We start from the raw sequence: 6,604 nt of genomic DNA on the forward strand, positions 1-6,604 counted from the left end.
TAGGAACTTGAGTCAAAGTAAGTGTCCGGTACCTCTTTTGCTATATTCTCTAAAGGTCTCCCTTGGTTTATGCTCTCTTTCATGGATGCTCTACTCCTATTTTCTCCCAGTGTGCCAAAATTTTCTAGCACTCTCCAAATTAAAATTTCATTTATGGACGCATACAACTTAATTGAGCATATACTTCAACCCTAGAAAAATGCCTTTTGTTTCATGCACGGTGCCTCTGCTCCTTCTCTAGCCCTTTTTTTTTCCAAGATGTGATTTCTTGCCACGAGCACTTCAAACCATATGTGATTCTAGAATTGTTAATCTGAAGTCATAAAATATATAACAATTCTTTCTACTAGCCACTGGATACACTCAATGTGCCCAAAATCTGTAATTATGTGCATGCTATCTTTGGCATGCCAAAGATGGATACAGCTTACTGAGAGAGTACATCTAATTTTAATCACTTAATAGGGTTCTTATAGCTTGACAAAGATAATCTTGGTATCAAATCAACTAAATTACCCTTTTGGTGAATTTGTTTAATCTTTGGCGTGCGCCCAAAGATAAATTTTCCCTATTTCAAGATATTCTTGCCTAATGTGACTTGCCAGGGTTTCTATTTGTGATTTCAATATTTTCCAATGAGTTTCACAAAGTTTAGACTATTCACTAGTGTTTTTCCACCCTTTTTAGTCTTGTGGTAAAGCTTTTTCAACTTTTTTTGGTGTTTCTTGCGCTTGCACAACTCCGAACTTGTTCAAAATTGCTCTAGAGCTGTGTAATGTTCCAATGGAGCTCTATCAATTGAAAATTTTGCAAAATTTATCCTTTGGTGGGAGATTTATCTTTACCGCGTTGAAGATAAATTTCTCCAAAATTGTAACTTTTTGCAAGTTTGATTTCAAAGATTGAATTATCCCTTGGTTTGAGGTTTACCTCTACTCTGGCTTTACTATTTGGTCCAAAACTTTCTTTACTTTCCTTAATTTTCTCACATTTGATATTTTTTTTTGTCAAATTTGGTTTTTAGTGGGTCCAAATGATACCAAAATCAGTGGAAATGGTCTAACAAGTTGTTCTTTCACATTGTAAGTTCAGTTTCTTGGTTTCAGACCTAGCAATCCCATGTCTATCTTTGGCACGCCAAAGATAACTTTGATAGTCTTTTGGTTTTTTCTAGTACACGTCAGATCATATGCAGTCCTGACTGTTTTCTACCTACCTACTTCTACTGAACTTGAAAAAAGAGTGTTGAATGTGGAGAAAGATAAGTTTAACAATCTTTTGATTTTTTCTAGTGCACCTCAAATCAGATGCAGTCCTGATTTTTTTCTACTTACCCTACTCCTATTGAACTTGAAAAAAGAGTGTTGAATGTGGAGAAATCAACTTTTGCTTCCAAATCTCTAATGTCAACTTAGGTGATCCTTTTCTTGACTACCACCTAGTCTGAAGGACCCTTCAACTAGTCCGTCCTGCTAAAATAATTCTGCCGACATCCTTACCGAGTATCTTTACTCTCAAGCTTCTCTCAGTAGTGATAAAGTCAAAATTGCTTTACTCTAGTTGAATGTTGGGATTCGAACAACAAATGAATATCTCTCACACACGTACTCTCATACGAGGAGTAGACAATTACTCCATAATTAGACTCAACATAATATCACACAGACAACTTTAGAGTCAACAAATAGAACATAGAGAAAGATCAGATAGAGAAAAGAACACCATCGCTAAAGCTTCTCTCATTCCCCTACTCAGAACTCGTCCAAATACAAGTATCAACTGATGATTATAATTGTCCAACCCAAAAATGTTCTTGGCGTAAAATATCAAACTCAACAAGATCCGACCTAGTAAAAATCCTACTCAACAAATATTCCAGCCCAGCAATGTTTTGACTCACAAACATCAGACTCAACATCTGATTTAGAAATATCTAGATCAGCACAATCTGACTCAATAGAAATCAAACTCAACAAAATCCGTCTCAGTAAAAATCCGACTCAGCATATATTATCGAGTCAACATGTGGCACGTCCCGATGGTGGATTTTATAGCAATCCAACTTGGATCCGTTCATCCCTTGATCAAAAAACATTCATAGGTTTTGTTTTCATATTTGCAACAGTGTCTAGATTGATCATTGATAGTTCAGACTCAACAACCATCTTCGCAGGTACCTCCATAATTGCTTCTCCAAACTTATCCTTTGTTGTTTTTGGCTCTTTTTGTTTAACCACAGGTGTTGCTGGTCCTTCTTCTTGATTTATAACCTTCTTGAACTGCTCAAATTATTGCTGATTTTGATTAGAAACCCGCTTCCCCAATTCTTTGGCTCTATACTCATGGACCTTAATGGCCTTCCAAACTTCTTGCATGCTCCCTACCATTTTTTGTTCTACAGCTGAAATATCTTTCTCAAACATCAACACACCATTTACATCTACATCTTGTGACCTAATGCATGTTTATCTAGGACCAACAATGGTTGAATCCTTTGATCAAGCTTTTGATTTTGGACGTGCAACTCTTTGTTCTTACTATCTAGCTGCTCCAACTCATGTTGTTCTTTTATCTCCTCCAAAGTTTGCATCCACTCCTTAAACATGCCAAGTGACATTTTAACTTTTTCCAATTCACTCTAATGTTGTGTCAAAATTTCCTACAGCGCCTGAGTATGCTTCTCTTCCATAGATTCCATATTTGATTTTAGACTATTGATTAATTGAAGTTTGTTTTTGCAATAGAGCTTTAGATACACCAAACAAAATTACCTGCTGCATCTAAATCTCTAGATGAATCTGTTGCATATTGATGCACATCTGTAAACATCTCGGCATCCATTCCATTGTCATTTGCAACAACATGTCCTTGTTTTGACGTTGCTTCAAAATTTAAATGTTTTTCCACCTTACATGTGCAATCCCATATCATTTTACTCCACTTTTTGACAACATGCCAAGGTAGGGAGCCTCTCAACTACAAGTACATACAAATCAGATCATACAAGCTAAACTTATGGAATCAAAATTCAGTGAGAAATCCTCTACTCCAAAGATGAAGTGTAGGAAACAATTTCAACTTGGTGAAAAAATTCACACAAACTCCAATGGAACATCCTCTTTAAAAAACTCCATACAAACTCCAAAAAAAAATCCTCTCTAAAATTGTAAGTATCCATTGACTTTCCATTTACAAAACGCTCCTCTATTGATTTTTGAGATATCCACTCTTGCAACAACTGATTGACTTTTCATTGTTGATGGATTTGATGTATTGCTGCATTTTTACATTGTGAACTTTCTGTCATTCCATTGAAAAAGTTTCAACTCCAAATTTTTAAAATCAAATCATCCTCCATATTTTTCAAAATCAGATCATCCTCATGTAAAAGGCACATTTTACGTGATCCAATTGTTAAGTCCACCTGAAAATTCCTATAATGTATTGTACTTTGCCCAATTTGCAACTCCAAAATCTGTAGCACATAAGAATCTAAATTTTGATAGTCCACCATCCATATCTGAGAGTCCATCCTGTAAGAATCCACTTCTACTATTCATCATCTTTAAAACACACATCTTTCAACAAAAGTATATTTGAGAACAACTTGTCCCACATCAATTTTATAATGCTCATCCATTGAAATTTCATCATTCTGCATTTCAAACATCATTGCATGCTCCAAAAAAACTCGTTAAACCTGTTTTATACTCCTCAAAGACTTGCTCTTGACATTCTTCATGCTCAATCTGATCTACAATACCTTTTTTTTATCATCCTTATTTAGATTGGAACAACAATCAATCTGCTTCTTCCTATTCTTTGCAACAACTGAAACAAATCCTTGCTTGATATTGACCTTTGACATCACAATCTATCCTTCCAAACATGCAAAACCAAAATTTTGATTCACTTGATCATCCGCAACATTTGCCATAGTGGTCTGATTTTTTGTCTAAATTTGTCGATGATCAAAATCAGCTTTTGTAGACTCCTTCAATGTTCCTTCAATACCATTTGTCAACATTTTCACATGTAGGGATCTTTTTGGTGGAGACTCCTCTTGAAAAGATATGTTTTCCAAAAATTCCTCCCTCAACAAATCTAATTTTAGGAAATCTAATTTCCAGCAATTCCTCCTTTGCATTCATCTCACTATCCACCTCTTCAAGTGGGCTTTGAATAACATGAATGACACCATGGTTATGTATGACATGCTTCTCCTCACCAAATAGGGTAACAACATTTTCCATGTGCAAACAACCTAAGTTTAAGAAATGGATCTTTTTCTTCCACTCTGTGGTTATACTCCTATGGGTTAGGGGTATCTAGGGGTTCTTCTAGGCTCTTTTGGCCAACCTTCTTTTGCACCTCCTTCTCCTCCATCTTCGATATCCCTACTTGGTGGATTACATGACCCAAGACCATATTAGGTAAAGTGGGAAAATCCCAATTCCCAGGTTGGACAAATTTCAATATATCATGTATAAAATATAGAGATTTTGTCAAAAATTTGAGTTTTCTTAAGGTCTCATTCCACTTTATTCACATACAATACACAATGAAAACAACTAAAATATCATGGTTTCAATCAATTGGATTATTAGGAGAGGAGTATATTGCATCCATTATCGTTGTCTATGTTCTACTGTCCTACCTACAACTTATCTCGACATGGAGAGCTTGGTTTCTAGGTCCACCACTTGTCCAAGTTAATGTAAAAGTGACTCAAGGTTCACAACTTGTGAAAGCAAGGATCCATTGAGGAATACAATCCACTTGTCTATTTTTCCTTAATTTATTGCATGTGACATTTAAGCAAGGTCCACTTCTAATCTATAACTTCTTAATTTGAGGCATGGGGCATACATAAAATATGTAGCATATGCTCTATTGCCTCATAGGAAGGTTGGTTTCAAGGTGCACTTATCCATGCTAGCCTATCTTGGAGAAATGATGGAGCTTGCTTCTCTCCTTGTTTCAATGGAGACTAGCTTGGACAAGTGGTGGACCTTTGCTTCTCTCTATGTTTCAATAGAGTTAGCTTGGACAAGTGGTGATCTTGGAACAAAACCCCCATGTAAAACATATCATGGGTATTCCAAGGGATTAGAAAGATTACCATTTAAGATATAACCTTATAGGTTGGACAACTAGATCTTGGCTTGGAGAAATGGTGGACCTTTGATTCTCTCCATGTTTCAATGGAGTCTATCTTGGAGAAATGGTGGAGCTTGCTTCTGTCCATGTTTCAATGGAGCCTAGCTTGAATAGTTGGTGGACCTTTGCTTCTCTCTATGTTTCAATAGAGTTAGCTTAGACACGTGGTGGATGTTCAAAATAAACCAACTACTATCAATGTTGCCTAGCTTGGACAAGTGGTGGAGTGTTTCTCTACTCCATGTTTCAATGGATCTTAGCTTGGACAAGTGTTGGACCTTAAAACAAAAACCCCATGTACAACATAGAATGGATTTTCTAGATTTCAATGGAGTCTAGATTTAACAAATGGTGGAGCTTGTCTTCATCCATGTTTCAATGAAACTAGCTTGGACAAGTGGTGGAACTTGTAACAAACCCTCCCATGTACAACATATCATTGGTTTTCTAAGTGATGGGAAGGAATACCATTCAAGATATAAACTGATAGCTTGGATAAGTAGTTGACTTTAAAACCAAATTCATCATAATACAATGAAATACAGGTCAGCCAATTCCTAAATCTTGAGACCAAACCTCCCATGCTATTAGAGATAATATATTGGATAAGTGGTGGACCTTCTATTATTTTCCCATGCCTAGTTTAGACAACCGGTACACTTCGCAGCTATAAAAGTTGGACGAGTTGTGGAGCCTTGTTTCTATCCATGTTTTAATGGATCCTAGCTTGGACAAGTGGTGGACCTTGGAAAAAAGCTTCCATGTACAACATATATGAGGTTTTCCATGTTTTAATGGAACCTATCTTGGACAAATGGTGAAGCTTTCTTCTCTCCATGTTGATTTTGGAACTACCTTAGACAAGTGGTGGAGCTTTTCTTTTCTACTCTTCATAATACAATGAAGTATATGTTGGTTACATGGTGAATCTTAAGGCCAAACCTCCCATTTTACTAGAGATGATAGGTTGGACAAGTGGATCAACCTTCTATCATTTCTCCATGACTATATTGGACAATTAGTAGACATAACATCTCTCTATGTTGTCTAGAGATGAGCTTGGACAAGTGATGCACCCTGCTTCTCTCTTCCCTTGGTTTACTAGTTTGAAGACTCAGTATATATACTTTCTTAGATCTAGCTTGAACAAGTGGTGGACCTTGCATCCACAATCTTAATTCAGTACAAAAAAGTATATGAAAAAATAACATAGGAATCTTGGTTTTAAGGTCAAGCAATTAGGTTCCAAATGCACATAATAATATATTTTCCACCCATATTAAAAGAAAGTTAAATATGTTATTACCAAATTGACAAAGGTAACGTCCAAGAATTATATCTTTCCATCTTGTCAGATCTAAATCTTCATCAAGGCGACATGCATGTATACATCAACTTTCAAGCCATTCAAGAATACATGCACTTAGATTCCATAGTTTTGTTT

Source organism: Adiantum capillus-veneris, chromosome 9 (genome assembly GCF_014529385.1).
Source record: "Adiantum capillus-veneris isolate H3 chromosome 9, ASM1452938v2, whole genome shotgun sequence".
Taxonomy (NCBI): domain Eukaryota; kingdom Viridiplantae; phylum Streptophyta; class Polypodiopsida; order Polypodiales; family Pteridaceae; genus Adiantum; species Adiantum capillus-veneris.